The 18,648-nt window shown below is 39.1% G+C and overlaps 2 pseudogenes across 2 annotated transcripts; one reads left to right on the top strand and one right to left on the bottom strand.

The window, feature by feature from the left end:
- Window positions 1-11,557: 11,557 nt before the first annotated feature.
- Window positions 11,558-12,213, bottom strand: LOC308423398 (eukaryotic translation initiation factor 3 subunit K-like; annotated as a pseudogene). Its single transcript has one exon. The product of its transcript is annotated as a eukaryotic translation initiation factor 3 subunit K-like (transcript).
- Window positions 12,214-13,756: 1,543 nt separating this feature from the next.
- LOC308423397 (small ribosomal subunit protein uS4-like) lies at window positions 13,757-14,341 on the top strand (annotated as a pseudogene). Its single transcript has 2 exons — window positions 13,757-13,882; window positions 14,003-14,341. The product of its transcript is annotated as a small ribosomal subunit protein uS4-like (transcript).
- The last annotated feature ends 4,307 nt before the right edge of the window (window positions 14,342-18,648 follow it).

Below are 18,648 nucleotides of genomic sequence, written 5' to 3'. Positions count from 1 at the left end.
GTTGGACCAACACCATTTGTTGAAGAGGCTGTCCTTTTTCCATTGAATGTTTTCAGCTCCTTTGTCAAAAATCAGGTGACCATATGTGTGAGGATAAATTCTCTCTTAAAGTCTTTAGCATATATTACTTTTACTTATGGATTGTATCATGCTCTTTTCATATGCATATGCTATATTTTGACTATGTTAACTCAACTCACCCACCCTCTCTTGTCCTTTCCTACTCTTACCTCTACCTTTCTCTTCCTGGCCAGACTTCCTCCTACTTTCTTTGTGTATGTGTTTGTGACCTAATTTGTTTCATTAAGGTTGCTCATAGAAACATGGATGAAAACGGGCATGGGCATCTATCTTTCTAGTGGCTGCACCACTGGAAAAAAAACTTTCTTTTTCCATCCACAGCTATGAACTGCCTATAAATTTTCAGGGATGAGGGGGGTCTCAAGAGCTCTATTCCTACTCTAATGACAGGGCCATTTTTATGAAGTTAGTCAGGACTTGAGCTTACATTTCATGAGTGCTACCACTTTGTTGTTCCTCAAAGACAGCATTCTATAATGTTTTACCCCATGTAGTTTAATGGGACTATCATATATATTTATCAAAACAACAATGATAGCCTCTCCATTAAGACATATAACCTCTATCCGCTGGCTCTGGGCTAGCTTAACAGTGCCAGGTATGAATTCCCTCCTGTAGTGCAGGTCTTAATTTCAACCAGAAAATGACTAGTTACCCCCTTAACAGACTCACTCTACTGCACAGTAGGCAAACATTGCCAGGTTAGTCAATTAGGGTAACACTGTTTGAAGAGTTGTTGGTGTTCTTCTCTTCCTCCTCTTCTTCCTCTTCCCCCATCTTCGTTTAATACAACCTTCTTCTGAGACAGTGGGTCATTCTGCATTCCTGGCTGGCCTGAAAGTCACTAGGTAAATCAGGCTACTTCCTCCTCATAACAATCAATGTGTCTCTGAGTCTGCTGCCATTAAAGGAGTGTGCCATCATATTCAGCTGTTAAGAGAAGTCGGTATAAAGCCTCCAGACAGATACCAATCGTACTAATTTTAGGACCTTAGGACTTTTTAGACTGGTCATAATGTGTTTCTTTCAAGAGAGCAACTCATAGCCTGTTATTTTTCTTTTTCTCAATAGTAACACAGACCATATATAATGAAACTCAGTAGTGACATTTTCATAGATAAACATAATATATTTTGGTCAGATTAATCTCCATTCCTCCCCCACACCAAGAAGTTCTAAGCAGTAACTAGAGCTCTGTAGGTGAAGCCCTGACTTTCACAAGCTGCTGCTGATGAAGGGGAAGGGTCAGTCCTCCATGACCTTCCAGGCTGTTAATACCTAACTAGCTATGAGATGCTTTCTGTCTGGTTTGGAGACTTTACCTGTTCTCGTCGTATGTGATTCAGTGTCACCAGCTGCAAAACATATGAATTCAACAACATGCCAAACACGATACACAGCATTCTGTGTTGCCTGATTTTAGTAAGCAGTGTGTTAACGTGGGCCAAAAGTAACTCAAATGTGCAGAACGAAGTCTCTTTTCTTTGTCCCACAGTCATCCAGTTTTGCAATTGTTAGTAAGTTTCTGTTACTGTAAGGAGTGTATTCCCTTTAGGTGCTGAGAACAGCAGCATTTATATGGAAATAGAAATGGACATTAAAAAAAATTTTTTTTAAAGCCTAAGCAGTAGTATAATGTACAAGGTGTTCCTTTTTTTTAAATCTTCCTTCCTGCCTGCCTTCCTTCCTTCCTTCCTTCCTCCCTTCCTTCCTTCCTTCCTCCCTTCCTTCCTTCCTTCCTTCCTTCCCTTGCTTTTGTAGAGACAGGATTCTTCTGTGATAACAACTGAAGCAGTCCTGAAACTCACTTTGTAGACCAAGCTGGCCTTGAACTCGTGAGCAATGTGCCTGCCTCTGCCTCCCAAGGGCTGGGATTAAAGGTGTGTGTCACCAAGTTTGGCTTCCGTGCTTACTTTTATACTTAATGTGTCATTGAACTCATGTGTATGCAGATCCTTACTTTAGCTGCAACATAGTGGATGGTGTAAATTTACCATAACTCATTTTACTTATGTTAAAGGATATTTAGGTTAATGTAAGTTTTGGGTAGTATTTATTACACCCTGGGAATATGCTATTTGCGTACATCTGAAGACAAATTTCTAAAAGGGGAACTGAGTCAAAGGCTGTGTGCATTGTTAAGTTTTGTAGCCATTGTCAAGTGGCCTTCCAAGGGCTTCTATTCAGTTTCACAGCTTTGAAAACTGCATTTGGTCCTAAAATTATGCTATCTAACTTTAGAGTATTCACTACATGGAGTGAAAAGTGGTCACAAAGTAGTTTTGATTTTATGTTCCTTTTTCTGTGAATGAAAAATTGAACATTAAAAATATTTAAGCTAGGCAGAGTGGCACATGCATTTAATTCCAGTGCTTGTGAGGCAGAGGCAGGAGGATTGGTATGAGTTTGAGGCCAGTCTGTTTGAGGAACATTCTTACTGACTTCTGCAGTCAAATGCTCTACCACTGAGCTATACCCCCCTCTTAATGACTTCTGAAAACTAGTTTTGCTCGTGCTGTTGCTTTTGTTTTTATATTGATTTATATTTGCTTTCTTGAACATACAAAATACGACTATGAAAATGAAAGCATGTACATATGAAATTCAAATTATGGATAAAAATGTACATTCTCTCATTATTCTAACTCTTTAGCTATCACAATCCAGGCTTTTTTTTTTTTTTTTTTTTTTTTTTTTGTATTTCTGTGTAATGCACATGCAGATGCCCCTTATAAAAAATGGTCAGCTTGCCATTTTCTTCAGTTTATGTTTATATGGATATCACCAGTTCTCAGTATATATACACAACTGAATTTTAATAACTATGTATATAATGTATATACATAGTGATGTCTTTACATTCCTCTCAAGAGATCTTAGGAGATGAGGAACATTTAGATCACCTTTCATCCACATTTCTTTTTAAAACTTAAAAAAACCCCACACTTATTTAACATGCATTATATTGATGAAGTAAATATGCATAAAATTAAAATCTTCTTATGAGCATGCATTAGTGGCTGCCCCATGCCAAGGCAAGGAGTATGCCATAAAAGTCTTTGGAGACAATAGCCGTACTTCATTTAATTAGCTCTTCGTGAAGATATGTTTAAGCTTTCTCCTGGGGTGACTTGGAAATATGTCCACAAGTGCTTTGGCATTTGTCTTTTGAAAAGGTGGAGCCTAATTTCCCCTGAGTGTGGGTCAGATTTAGTGACTTGCTTCTAAAGGATAGCATGTGGTAGAAATGGAAGCATGTGACTTTTGGGTAATACAATAAAAGACATAAAACTGTGACTTCAGCCTTGTTCTCCTGGGTCACGTTTGATGGTTGCCATGTTACAAGGGTGTTCAATCATCTCTATGGAGAGCAATGGAGGCTGTCATCAAAACCGAGGCCAGGGCATTGTGACAGAGTTTTGCAATCCCAGCACTTGGATAGTGAGGTAGGATTGCAAATTTAAAGTCTAAATAAAAAAACACCCATCAAAACCAAAATAAAATAGTAAGGCAGATCAGGAGTAGGAGGTCACTGGCAGAGAGCTTTCCTAGTACGCACGAAACTCTAGCTTCAGCCCCAGAGCAGGATAGTTCAATTGTGCTCAGTGCATCGAGGGGCCATCTTGGATGCAGGTCTTTCCGCTCTTTTAGTAAAGCCTTCAGACCACTGTAGCTATAGATGGTACCCTCCACTGCAAGTTCCTGAAAGACAGTACTTTAAGCTGCTCTCCTAAAGGCCTATGATGGAACCACAGCATGTTTTTCACATTATCATCTACAGAACTGAATTGCTGACAACTGGTACTTATCAAACCTAATGGCTCAGTGAGAGCACCAGAGAAAAAGAAGCTTCAGAGCTTGAGGCAGTGAGGAAGAACAGCTCTCCGTGGATGGTATTCTCAGTGACTACAAATGGGGTGGGCATTAAGAAAGTCCCGTGTTTGGTGGGCTCTGAAAAGAACAGCTGTAATGAATCAAAGGAAAGGGTCCACTGACAAAGTCAAGGTGAGCAAGGCTTGGAACAAGACCATGGTGAAACTGAATTTAGGTTGAAAATGCAGAACTCATTTTATTTGTAACTTATTGTAAATGCGATGATTTCTGCCTTGAGATATACATATACATCATATACATATATATATTAGAGCCTGTTAACCGAATTTATGTGTTAGGTTTCACAAAACAAGGTCTAAACAAATATTGTCTTTGAAACCTTTACTTGAGTCTTTTAAAGTTGCCTCAATGATTCTTATTTTTCTGTGAGAAAAATGCTACAACAGTGTGGGGCCTTTGATATTTCCTTTTTGAGGGACTGTTTCTGTTACTCAGCTAGTGGAAGAGTATGAGAGGAGAGTCCCTTGCCTCATGCCACATTCCTATATAAAAGTAAGGCTTGATCCCTGTAGGTGACATCTGCCATACCTGGTACATTTCCCCAAACCACATACATACACACAAATCCAAGATGTCTCATCTTTATTTTCTTAAACATATGAAGAATAAGCAAGTTTTTCAGTTGATTTCAGGTTCTTGTAATATATGTTCAGATAACTAGAAAAGTGAGACTCCTATTGGCTCTGGAGGAGCCAGAACCAGGAAATGCTTCTGTGTGCTCTTCTATTTTGCTCATCATGGGATCGTCATAGGCAGCTGGGAAGCCTTTATGATCTTTTTTGCAGTGTGTGGTGAACAAGATACATCTTCCCCAGTTTCAAACCTCACAGTCTGTGCTTTGAAAATGCAGGCCGGCAGTCCTTGCAATGGCAGGGTATGTTTTTTTTTTTTTTTTTTTTCTGGACTAGTCTATTGAAAACAGACTTTTCTCTGTCCTCAGAAGGATTACCATTAAAATTTATGAACTAAATTTTATATTATAAACACAATCTCTGTGCTTTTCTTCTTTCTGTAGCCATATAAAAACTACCGCTGGAATTGCCTCGTGAGTGAAGTCATTGGCTTTGAATACTCCTGTGTTTCTCCAACTAGAAGGTTTTTTTCTTTTTCTTTTTCTCCTTCTCCCCACTTTTAAATTAGTACAAAGCACAGCTACATTTTTTGCAGAGCAGTATATTCAGGTGCAAGGCATTTGCTTAGCGATGCTTGGTGAAGAGGGTCCAGCCCACTGTGGGTGGTGCTATCCCTGTGCTGGTGGTCTTGGGTTCTATAAGAAAGCAGTCTGAGTAAGCCAGGGGAAGCAAGCCAGTAAGCAACACCCTTCCATGGCCCCTGCCTCAGCTCTTCCCTTCAGCATCCTGCTCTGTTTGAGTTCCTGTTCTGACTTCCTTTGATGATATACAGTCCAGTGGAAGAATAATGACATTAAATCCTTTCCTCCCTAACTTGCTTTTTGGTCATGGTGGATCATGATAGCAATAGAAACCTTAACTAAGACAACCTCAAAATGTTTAACACACCTCCCTTATTTCCCTGAACCTGTTTCATTCTTCCTGTGCTCAAATTTGTTTCCTATTCTAGAAGAATCGAGCCAGGGAAGAGTCAGTCTCAGAATTTATTCATGGTTGGGAGGAACTTTGAATACCTCAGGACAGAGTGCACATGGGGATTGTATTAGAACTTGCTACAATGTATTTGAGATCCAGCTAGACAATAAAAGCTCTGGGAACTAAAAGAGGGCTAGGGTGCAAAGACAGTGTGAATGCCAAGGAAACAAGAGGTTTTAGATTGGATGTTGTAGAATTTATGCTTGTGATAGAAACTTGGTATATCATTTTACGCCTTCCTTTTTCCTTTCTGCTTTCTCTTTAGCCACTCCCCTTCTCTCTGTCTTTGCCTCAAATACCCCAGGCTGTTCTCAAACTTACTACAAGCCAAAGACGACCCTGAGCTTCCAATCTCTGCTTCTGATTCTAGGCATTCTCCATACCTGTTTTACATAATGCTGGGAATCGAACCCAAGGCTTGGTGCACACTGGGAAAGCATTTCAATCGAGCTACATTCTTAGTCCTACAACATAGCTTCTTATAAGGAATCTTTGGGCTTTATGAGTCAGTTTTTTTCTATATGCAACCTAACATGCAGATGAGTTGCACATCATTTTAAAAAAGAAGCTTAAAAAAATTCAGTCTGCATACATGATATTGGACAGGAAAGGAAGTTGGGGTTGGAAATGTAGCTCGCCGATTGAGAACTTGCCTGACTCTCACAAGGCCCTGGTTTCCATTAATAGGTGAAGTGAGCGGCTCTTCAAGTATCCTAGAAGGGGTATTTAAAGGCTTGCGAGCAAGCAAGAGAAACGGAGCATACTGTTCACAGGAATGTAGCTAGAAGAGTCTCATACTCTTTACTGTGAATATCAACAAATTATGTTCCATTGAAAGTTCAGTAAACTTTTCCATATACTCAAAATAAAAGACTTGATGCAGCAACTAAATATAGCATTCTAATTTATCCGGAACTGCCGTTTGATCACAACTGTGAAATTACGCATAGCCAGATGGCATCCCGAGTATATGCAGAAGACACACACACACACACACATTGTCCAAGTGTTTTTTTTTTTCTTTCTCCTTTCGTCCTGGATTTCATGTCAGTTTATTTTTTCAGTGATGATTTTCCCTCTTCACATCTTCCATTAATTTCACATTAATGTCTAATTATTCCAACACAATCATGCTCTTCTTTAAACTCTAAAATTATTAATTAGTCCCAGCTCCTGTTGGACCACATGAAGTCTCTTCAGGCCACTAGATGCCAGCACTGAATAGGATTATTAGGTTAAAATTGAAACCCTAACACTAACTTGTACTATTTTAAGAGTCAATACAGTTAATTTCTGGATATGGCTTATCAATTTCTTGATCAGTAGATTTCTATTTTTACTTCAAAGTGTCTTCTTCTTTCTGGTAATAGGAACACAAATGAAGGTCTGTGGATAGGAAAAATTTCTCTTTTGAGCCCTTCTGAATCTGAAATGTGTGATTTTTGTCTTCACTTTATAATGTCGGCTGCTTCAGTTATTCCCTTGTACAAGTGTGAAAATACTACATTAACTTCTGCTACTGAAATTTTTTCCCTGTTGTTGACATTCCAAGGTGTGTTCAGCCAAGCTTGTGGCTATTCTCGAGGTAAAGCCTTTTCTCATTAAAAGCATGCAAGAACTTTGAAATCAGGAACTTGTTCTAGCTCCTCTCCTCTTCCCAAGTTTAGGTAGATCATAGTAGCAGTTCAGTAAGACCTGTGATTTCAAAGAAGCATTTTCATCAGCGTGGCCAGGTGCTGGAGCGTGAGAATTAATTGTGAGGGCTCAGCCATTTTGTGTTATTAACAATATGCCTGGGTATGAACTTTTAAAAGAAATGGATTCTTTCTGGCATTCAGCCAGAACTTCAACCTCACTTCTCATATCTTTCTTAATTTTATGTAGCTCTCTGTCATTATCTTTTTATTTAGATTTTTTGAGAATTTATACATAAGCAATGTTCCCTTCATATCAATTCTATTCCTCTCTGCTCTTCTTTCAACATGTCCCATGTCCCCACTCCCTGTAAAATCTATGACCTCTTTATAATTACATACAGATAAAGATATGTGTGCATGTATATATGTATGTATATATGTATGTATGTGTGAATGCATGTATGTATGCATCTTCTATCTTCTACCTACCCACCTATCCATAATCCTCTGAGTCCATTTGGCATTACTTACATGAACACGTGTTTAGGGCTGACCACCTGGAAACCAATAATATCAGGGGCTCATCCATCTGGAAACTGATTTTCTATCTCTCAGCAGTCATTGACCAAATGCAACATTTTATTCAGAGGTTGGACTGTATGAAAGTTGCCCCAACACATTATGTCATCTGGTGTTGTCATGATACTAGTCTTGTTTAGGCAGGCATATTATTTGGATTTCATAGGTAAAAGCTTCCTTGTCACTGCTAGAAAGTACTGTGTAGTTATAGGCATCCTGGCCTTCAGATCTTACAATCTTTACATCCTCCTTCTGTAATGGTTTGTGATTCTTAGGTGTCGGGGTTGCATAGTAGATATATTCATCAGGACTGGTCACCTTGTGTCACTTATTTTTTCTGCATTTTGACTGCTTGTGGATTCAGCGCCCATCTGCTGTATACAAAGCTTCTTTGATGAGAGCTGAGAGCTACAATGATCTGTAGGAGTAAGTATTCTGAATACAGTTAGGACGTTGGTTGAGGAAAATGGCAGTATAGGGTCCTTTAGGGTCTATGATCTCTTCATGCTTAGGAGCTTGTCTAGGTTTCTGGTACCAGGTATGAGTTTCCTCTTGTGGATGGGCTCTAAGTTCAATTAGACAGTTGTTGGTTGTTCGTAAGTTAAAAGTGTCATTGCTGAATCATTGGTGATAGCAAGTTACCAGACTTATTGTGTGTGGTCTATAGGCTTTACAGCTAGTAGGATAATTGATTACTTTCCTCCCTTGGCAGGTTGTATGTCACCTTTGGATATTATGTGAGCCAGTCCTCAGGGAGGCATTTAGGTCAGGTTCAGCTTTATTCTTTCAAGCCTTGAGTCCCAAGAATAGGGCATCTTCAGAATAGGGTCTTGCCTTCAAGTATTAGCAGGTCACCAATGCCAATGACATTAGCCTATATTGATTTGTAGGTCTCTTGGACTCCCCTGATCAACATTCTCAAAGGGAAATTTTTTTATAGTTGGTAATGGGGTTTTGTTTGATATTCTATGATTTTTGGGGGGGCATATTATCACCTCTAGCATCACTCCATTTAAAAAGTTTTATATATATATATATATGCATTTATTTGTATGATATATATGTGTATTTAAGTAAGATTATAAACTAATGTTTCTCTATGGCTTGTACAAACATCCCTAATGTTATTTATTTTTTCTTCTTCCTCTCCCTCTCTATTGTCCTCCTCCTCCAATCCCTGGTTAAAATTCCTTCCCCAGTTATCACCTTCCCCACCCGCTCAGCGCTCTCAGCACCCACATCTTGCTATCCACCTTTCTGTACCCTCCACAATGCTCTCCACTCACTTTCCCGACTTCTTGGCTTACTTCGGATTATATACTCAAATCTAAAGATTTGAGGTTAGGATCTGTGATTGAGAGAACACGCGATGCTTGTTTTTCTGGGGCTGAGTTACTTCAGCATAAAATTTTCTAGTTCCATCCATTTATATGCAAATTGTATGGTTTCATTTTTCTTTACAGCTGAATAGAATTCCATTGTGAACATGCACCATATTTTCATTATCCACTCATCAGCTGAAGGACATTTAGGTTGTTTCCATTGCCTAGCTATTGTGACTAGAGTGGCAATGAATATGACTGAATGAATATCTCTTTAATAGAATACAGAGTCCCTTGGATAGGCACCAAGTATAACTATATGCTTGTTTTTACCATGACACATTTGTAGAGATCAGAGAACCTCTGTGTCAATAATCACCTTCTACCTTGTTTGAGACAAACTCTTGTTGTTCAGCATGGCATAGGCCAGGCTGCCTGGACCATGAGCTTTTGGGGATTCTCCTGCCTCTGCTGCCTATCTCACAGCAGGATTATGGATGCAAGGTACTGCACATGGATTTACCCGTGTGCTATGGATCTGAACTCTGTTCTTCATGCCGTGTGGCAAATCTATTTATCACTTGACTAGATAGTGCTTTATCTTTTGGATAGATAAAGGACCCTCTCCCCTGTCCTTGCACATTTTAATGAACTCTTTAAATAAATGTTAAGACTTTTTCATAGTTTTTAATTTACCTTCCTTTTCTTATTTTTTTCATGCAATATATTTTGATCATGTTTTTCCCTTCCAACGCCTCCCAGCTCCCCCATCTCAATACTCATTCAACTTTATGCTTTCTCTTTCTCTCTCTTTTACTCTCTCTTTTAACCCTCCCCCACAAAGCCCCCCAAAATGAAAATGAAGATAAAGAACCAACAAGACAAAAAAGGCTAAAACAAAATAAAATGAAGCAACAAGGTCCCTTCTCCCAAATAAATACCCCAACACTCATGAATTTTGTTGTGTGTTGGCCAACTACTGGGCATAAAGCCTACCCTGGAATTTGGTTGATAAACCCAGTAACACTCCATTAGAGAAGACTGATTTGCCTTTTGTAAATGAGAATCAGTTGCAAATAACCTTTTGGTTAGGGGTGGTACCCCATGTCTACTTTTCCTTCTGAGTGCTGGAACCCTGTCAGGTTTAAACCTGTGCAGGTCTTGTGCATGCTATGAGTTCATATGTACATCAGTCTATCATGTCTGACATCACTGTTTTCTTTGAGTCATGCCTTGCCTTCAACACTTACAATCTCCCCTCTTTCTTTTATACATATCCCAGAGCCTTGAGGAAAGGAGTTTGATGAAGACAGTCCTCTTAGGACTATGTACTGTAGAGTCTGGCACTTTCTGTAAGCTGTTCAATTGTGTGTGTCTTACTGTTAAATCTCCATCTACTGTGAGAAAAAGCTTTTCTGATTAGTATTTACATACTGATCTGTGATTATAGCAATATCATTAGTAGTCATTTCATTGCTATGTTCCTTTAATAGAATAATAGTAGTAACCTTTTCTTTAGAACTATGATCTATTTAGTGTCAAGTTCTTGATGAGTTTAGCAATATCATATATGGCTTTCATGTCATGGATGGGTCTTAAATCCAATAAAAGGGTGGTTGGTTATTACTATAACATTTTTGCTACTATTATACCAGTATCTTGTAGGCAGGTTGCTGTTGTGAGTTGCAAGATTTGTAGCTGAGTGATATTTATGATTAATTTTCTCCTTTGGTAGTATAAAGAATACCTTTTTGCCTCAGAAACACTAGTCAATGGGGTGTAGCTTCTAGTTAGGTATCAGCTTGATATGATGACATAAGTAAGCATTTCCTTCTGAAATAGGGCATCACCATTGGGTTGTAGAGAAGAACCAACAGCTTTGGCAATAGTATGTGATTTTTAGTGGTGATGGTAAGGTCTCTGGGACCACTTTGGCATACAACTCAACAAGACATATCCATTTCACTGGAGGTTTTACTTGGTGGCATAAGATGTTGAGTTGGGGAATTTTCTCCCCCCTTATATGGTGACTCCATTTGCATCACAAGGAAGCCTCTTCAGTAGTAGGTTTTTATATGCTTTTTCAGAAGGCCTTTAGTGTTAGCTGTCCCTCCTTGTGTTTTCGCTTTTACCCTAGTTTTCCATCCACTCCCCATTTAACCCTCCTATTTTACTTCTCCCCTTTGTCTTTCTATCATACTATGCTTTATTTCTCCTCACTTGGGAGACCTTCTCACGCTACTGGTCCCTAACTAGGTACCTCACTTCTGTGATTACTCAAATTTCGTATACCTACCAAAAACTTAAATGCTAACATATGCATATTTGAGAAAATACAATATTTGTCTCTTTGGGTCTGGGCTACCTTACTCAGAATTATCTTTTTCTTGAGCCATTTTTTTGGAGTGAACAAATCTTTATTAATGCACATGCACAGTTACTCGGAGGAGGCCATGATGCTGGACACACTGTCAAAGTCAATCTTCTCCATGATGTTCTTGGGCTTAATGCTCTCTTCCTGGCTGCAGACGAAGATCTGCCCAGACTCATCAGCGCTCCAGCCGTACTTGCTCATCCACACCTTCAGCTGGTTGTCAGTCAGGTCCCTAGCATCTCAGCCAGCATCCAGTGGTTGATGTGTTGGTACGTGATGCCCACCACATGGCAGATAAATTTTCTGACAGAGTCTTCAAAAACTGTTATGTCTTCCAGAAGGTCCATGTTCTCATCCAGGGCTTGCCAGAAGGCTTGAAAGTGGCAGGTCTCCAGCAGGTCCCCGAGGTACAAGATCTGTTTGATGGGCCTCTCTTCTTGATGTGCCTGGTCGATCATACACTTGCACAGAGTGAAGTCGGTGTGGGGAAGGTTGGGGAGGGCTTTCAGCAGAATCTGGGCAGTGACTGTGGTCTGGAAGAAGGCTGGGTTGAATTGGTACAGTTTTAGGATGGCCACTTTGGCCTCCAGATCATACGCATTCTTCTTGTCCTGTGTCTCCACATACTGCTCCAGTGTAGCTAAATTCTCAGGGTGGTACCTGTCAATACTCTTGAGCAACTTGCCCATGTTTGCTCTCATCTGCTCAAACATTGCCATGATCACTCCTGCCTTCTGCTGCCCCAACTGGAGTCCTTCTTGAGCCATTTATCTACATGAAAATTTAATTTCTCTAAACAGCTAAATGATTTTATATTGTGTTAATTCACCACATTTTCATTATCTATTCAGCAGTTGATGAACATCTAGGTTGTTTCCTATTTCCAGTTGCTATGAGTAGAGAGAACAGCTATGAACAGGGACAAGAAATCATCTCTGTAGTAGGATATAGAATGCTTTGGGTATATGCCCAAGAGCTTATCTTCTCTTATGATATACTTGATATATCCTCAGTTGTACCCTCCACTTTAACAATTTTCTTTTTGACTGTGTCTACAGAATCATTTATGCAATCTTAAATTTCAGTTATTGAAATAGTCTCTCTTAGTGTTTCTATTACTGTAGTGAAGCACCATAGCCAAAAGCAACTTGGCAAGGAAAGGGTTTATTTGATTTGCACTTCTGTAGCACTGTTCACTATCAAAGGAAGTCGAGATAGGAACTCAAACAGGGCAAGGTCCTGGAGATAGGAGCTGACACAGCCCATGGGGGAATTCTGATTACTGGCTTGCTTTTATGGCTTTGCTCAGCCTGTTTTCTTGTAGAACCCAGGACCACTAGCCCAGGGGTAGCACTATCCACAATAGGCTGTGCCCTCTCCCATTGATCACTAAGAAAATGCCTTTTGGCTGATCTTATGAAGACATTTTCTCAATTGAGATTCCCTCCTTTCTGGTGACTCTAGCTTGAATCAAGTTGATATAAAACCATCAAGGACATAATCTCATTAGAAATTTGTTCTTAACTGATGACTTTTTGGGTTTTAATTTATGAGCTTGTAATTCCATCTTTAAGTATTTTTTCTAATGATTTTATTCTTAGAGAATTTCATGCATATATACTTCATTCTCTATTTCTTCTGTCCCCTAACTCCTCTTGGATCTCCTCAACCTCCTACTCCTCCTTCTAATTTCATGCTTGCCTCCCCCAGATAACCCACTGAGTCTACATCGTGCTGCTTACATATGCATGGTGGGACAACCCACCATGGTCAACCTATCAGGGGCCACACCTTAAAGAAAACCATTTTTCCTCTAGCAGGCATTAACTGTTGATAGGTACTCAGTTGTGGGTAGGGGCTCATAAGTGCTTTCCCTATTTATCTTCATGTATTTTAAAAATATTTAGTTTAATCTTCAGTCCTTTAGAAAAACTTAATTTTTGTTTTTCTAAATCATGGATTGTTTTGGATCTTCAGGTAAATGTTGAAAATATTGAACCCTCTTATAATCTTTCTATATATTTTCTTGTGTGTGTGTGTGTGTGTGTGTGTGTGTGTGTATAATTGTAAAAATTCATTCTTTTGCTGATACTTATTAAGAATTATGGTCTTTTACCAAATTTATAAATTTTAAATGTTATAACAAAAATATGATGAGTTAAGTTTCATAAGAAATTATCTTTCTGGTGCTGGGTGGGGTGGGTGTCTGAATTAGCAAAGTACTGGTTACAGGAGAGTTTATAGGTGCCTAGCGAAGTCAACATGCTGTTCGCCAGAAGCTGGGTTTGTCACAAAACCTTTATGACCCCGCAGAGACCCTTTGAGAAATCATGTCTCGACAGAGCTAAAGTTGATTGGAGAGTGTGGACTCCGGAACAAACATGAGGTGTGGAGGGTTACATTTACCCTGGCCAAAATTTGTAAGGCTGCCCAGGAGCTGTTGATGCTGGACAAGAAGGCAGTATGTCTGTTTAAAGGCAGCACTCTACTGAAGTGACTTGTTCTCAGTGGAGTGCTGGATGAGGGCAAGATGAAGCTGGATTACATCCTGACTCTGACGATTGAGGATTTCTTGGAGAGAGATGGCTGCAGACCTAGGCCTTTAAGCTGGGCCTGGCCAAATCTATTCACCAGGCCCATGTGCTCATCTGCCAACATCACATCAGGGTCTGTCGGCAAGCAGCTGTTGAACATCCCATCCTTTATTGTTCTTCTGGACTTCCAAAAGCACATTGACGTCTCCCTTTGTTCTCTTATGATGGTGGCCGTCCAGGCTGAGTAAAGAGGAAGAATGCTAAGAAAGGCCAGGGTGGTGCTGGATCTGGTGGTGATGAGAAAGACAATTAATACCTTGTTACACTGGAAGGTTATCTAATTTTCCAGTTGACAAAATAGAATTGATACTTGGAAAAAACTTATGAGAAACAAACCTGAGTTTGCGTCCCATCACCTCTATAAAAATCAAGTCCAGCACCTTTAATCTCAACATTCTGGTGAAGCATGGACAAGAGGATCCTTGGAGTTTGCTATTCAGCCAATCTAGCCAAATCAGCGAACTCCAGGTTCAGTTAGAGACACTGTCTCAACAAGTGAGGTATGGAGTTAAGGTGGAAGACATGTGATGTCAACCTCTGGCTTTCATAAATGTGTGTGTAGACCCACACAAACATGTACATATGTATGTGTACATCACACACATGCCAGAAAAAGAAAGAACAGAAAAAGAAAAAAAGTTCTTTTCTCTAACAATGGCTCCAGCTTTGTCTTACTGTGAAGATGCATAGCCGTGCTTGCGGACATGCTTCCCATATGTTAGTTATGGGGACATAACTAACAGAGTTGTCACAAGCTATCACTTCTGCCTTGGGATAGAATGAGGGTAGAGATTGAAATATTGTTCCATTCTGGAACCATGTCTTGATTGTGTGTGAGGCCCTCTGTCCCAATTATATATACATTAGTATTTTAGTATCTGAAGCAAAATGCATTTCACCAGCAGATGGCTAGACAAAGCAGTTAGTGGGTAACATGAGAATCTTATTCAAATGTTACTTAATGTTGGAGAGTGAAGGACAGTTGAACTGATTTTACATTAGTCCTTTGGTTTCTTTGTGCTGTCATTTATCTTCTAATTTGATTTATTTAACAGAATCAAAATTAGCTGCATACGACTCAGGGAAGAGAAGCACCTTAGATACTGTTCTGTCCAAACCCTTGTTATCTCAGTCCCATGGCATGAAGTTTGTTTCTCACAGCTTTTGTGACCATGGCTTCTAAAATCTACACAGGCCAGGACTGGGTTCTGTCTTGTGGGACTGTTTTTCCCCCCAGTCATAACTGAGAATATGTAGGAAGAAGTATTTTCAAACAAGTAGCTCATATCCACCAGCTAGCTTTAATTACACTCCACTTTTGTGGAAATTTGATAGTGTTTATCATGTCACTGAGGCTCTAGTCTCAACCCCCATGTCTATACCCAAAATCCTCTGGACACACTACATACCTCCATTTCAGTTTCATGGTGGTCTTGTTTTCTTGACTTCAATGATATTATATGTATACATTTTACCCATATCAACTTTATTCGTTTTACCATTTTAAGTGCTAGCTGCTGGAAGGGGGGGTGTTAATATGCTGTCAGTATGCTATTGTGATACTCAATTGACTATGGTAAAGCACGTTCCATTTTCCTATAGTGAAGTTTGCTAGTTTTAAAAAGGTTTTGCTATAAAATTGACCTCTTGGGAGGCATAGCATTTAAATTTAGATGATAGACCTATCTTTCTCCTTAGAATAAATACCCTGGACCATATGTTCTTCTAATATTGACATTTTACTTGGCCATAACTGCTGACTTTGGTTGGCCATTAGCTGGCTGTTTCCAGATTTGAGGCAAGGGATTATAGTGGTTCCAAGTCCAATCATGCATATTTCCATCACAAGATAGTCCATGGGGAAGGTGAGTATTAGGACAGGGTATTTGTATTTTTATTAAAGGGCAACTGTTCAATCCATTGGGAGTGAAACCAATTTCCATTTTACTCATTATGTAAAGTTTCTTGTAAAAACACCAGTTAATTGGCTCCATATTTCTGATGCATTTCAGCAGAGTTGAGGGACCCTTTGCAGACCAGATCCCTTGTAGCTGCCCTATGACCCATCTTTTAAATCCAGATCCACTTTCTTCTTTGAGTTTTCAAGTCATTTTGCTGTGAAGCCTACAGTTTAATGAAAGGAAAATACCATCAGTAGCTTTTGCTAAAATGGATGTGACAAGTCTTTGAGCTGGTGGACTGTCCTTGTAGTCTTTTCTTGGTAGCTGTTGGTGTAATGTGATCTTTTTATTCTATTAATAATATGTTATGCATGGTCACGTTCCTGGTTAATTAGACTTACAGTTTTCAATTAAGAGCATTTTTGATGATACATTATTATCCTTATTAGTGAGGTCATAGACTATATTATAACAAAGACTGAAGACTCTATTGTCAGCATAATCTTGAAAGAGCCATTTAACTTTATGAAATGTATCTGGTGAAGGGACTTCATGCTTGGCTTGATGTATAATTTGACCCCTATAAAGAACCAAATCATTCCTTTTCCCTTTCTCATCTCAAAGTGTCTTGTATTTAAGAGAATATGATTTTTTTCAGTAAAGATCCACAATACTTCAGAAAATGAAATCCAAATTTTAAAATTTTGAGCTGATGAATAGTCAGATATCCATATTCAACAATTTATCTTGTCTTTGGATGAAATTTATAGTTCTATATGAAACTGATTAACTCCATTAAATTTTAATTATTGTTCTAAAAATCAATACTACTTTGGGCTTCAGGCAATTCTATTCACTCATCAGAATAAAGAGGTGGATTTGGGGTGCAAACACTCTTTTAGTTGACATTAAAAATCTCTGGTATGAATTATTGTTATATAATTAAAATTTTTCTTTAAAGAAATTTTTTTTTGTATCTAAAGAGATACAAAAGAGTTAAAGCCTGTGGTAGGTTTGTGATATATATTTTTTAAGTAAGTAAAAAAATCAAAGACTTTTATTAAGAAATGATACAGTTTTAGGGGTGGAAAGAGGGCTCATCATTTAAGAACACTGACTACTCTCCCAGAGGACCCAGGTTCAATTCCCAGCACACTGGGCAGCTCGTGACCACCTCTAACTGAAGCTCAGGAGAGCTGACTCTTTTGCTACTTGCCCACTCATGTACATAAACAAAAATAATAAAACCATATTTAAAAAGCGCATTTTCAAGGGCTGAAGTGAGTGGATCAGGGAAAGCTTAGACATTCAAATGGTAATGTTGTATAATATTGATTCTGTACATGGACTTTTTACATTATTGGGTAATACTGGCTTTCTCAGACATACTTTCTGATATGCCCAGTGTCTCATGAATCATGGGTCACCTTCAGTCATTCTGAAGAGCCTCTACACCAATGCCAGTGGCTCCTGCCAGTTTTAGTAGGCCACTCCTAGGGGGTTTCCAGCATTCCTCTTCTCCAGCCCATTTTTATAGGCTGCATTCTCAGCTTGTGTGTAAGACCTTCCAAACCTTACTCGCTGCCTTCAGGTTTTCATGCTTGTGCACCAAGTGCTCTTACTCACTGAGCCACTATCCCAGTCTCTAGAGTTTTATGTCTTGACTCAATCAATGAATGGCTTCTAATACTTCTAGAATTAAATAACTCCACTGCTTTCCACATCTGTAAATGGAGGGTTGATAACAGCAGCTGCATCCTTTGGTTGCCTATGGTTAAAAGATAGGTTAAAACTCTCAGGTAGTATTTAGCTTTGGCTCTGGCAGTTAAACATTGTTCAATAAATGCTGGCTGATATATATATATATATATATATATATATATATATATATATATATATATATAATCTCCAGTAAGTCTATTGGCTTTTCTGTCATTTATCTCCCATGGAAGAGATGAGAGATGTCAGTCTCATAGATAGCAATTCTCAAGAGCTAATTCACCAAGGGCTGGCTCTACCTGTATAAGGCTTGGGTGATCTTTCTAAGAGCTGAAACCGTCACATGTGACAGAGGGGCACAGGGGAGGCACAACTCTACATTTCTCACTTAGAAGTCAAGCCTGTTCTGATGTGAGCAGAAATGATAACCTGTATGCTGATGAATCACACAGATGCAGCACAGAATGCCAAGCTACTAAATGCAATCAGATCTCATGTAATTCAACCCTCTAGGGCAGCATTTTAATGACAACTGTCCTACAAGTAACTCCTGTTTTAGGGTCCAGCTTGCTGTTCTTGAATGAGCCCAAGCGTTTTTACATTCCTCACGAAGGAAAACCTGATGTAGAAATACAGAAACAGAACCATATTTCATGCATCTGTACCTCCTGTTGTGTTTAATTGCTTCTAAAATGCACATATTCACACATATGCTAAGGAGTCAGAAAGCCTGAGTTTCAAAATATTCGCTGCATGTGGAGGGTGTGCAGTGTGTGTGTGTGTGTGTGTGTGTGTGTGTGTGTGTGTGTGTATTTTAGTTATAGTTTCCATTGCTGTGAAGAGACACCATGACCAAAGCAACACTTATAAAGGACATTTAGTTAGGGCTAGCTAATAGATTCAGAGTTTCTGTCTATTACCATCAAGGAAGGAAGCATGG

The sequence above is a fragment of the Micromys minutus genome (assembly GCF_963924665.1).
Source record: "Micromys minutus genome assembly, chromosome: 8".
NCBI classification, from domain to species: Eukaryota; Metazoa; Chordata; class Mammalia; order Rodentia; family Muridae; genus Micromys; species Micromys minutus.
Note: the sequence above shows the minus strand (reverse complement) of the source record. Positions and strands in the feature narration are given on the sequence as shown.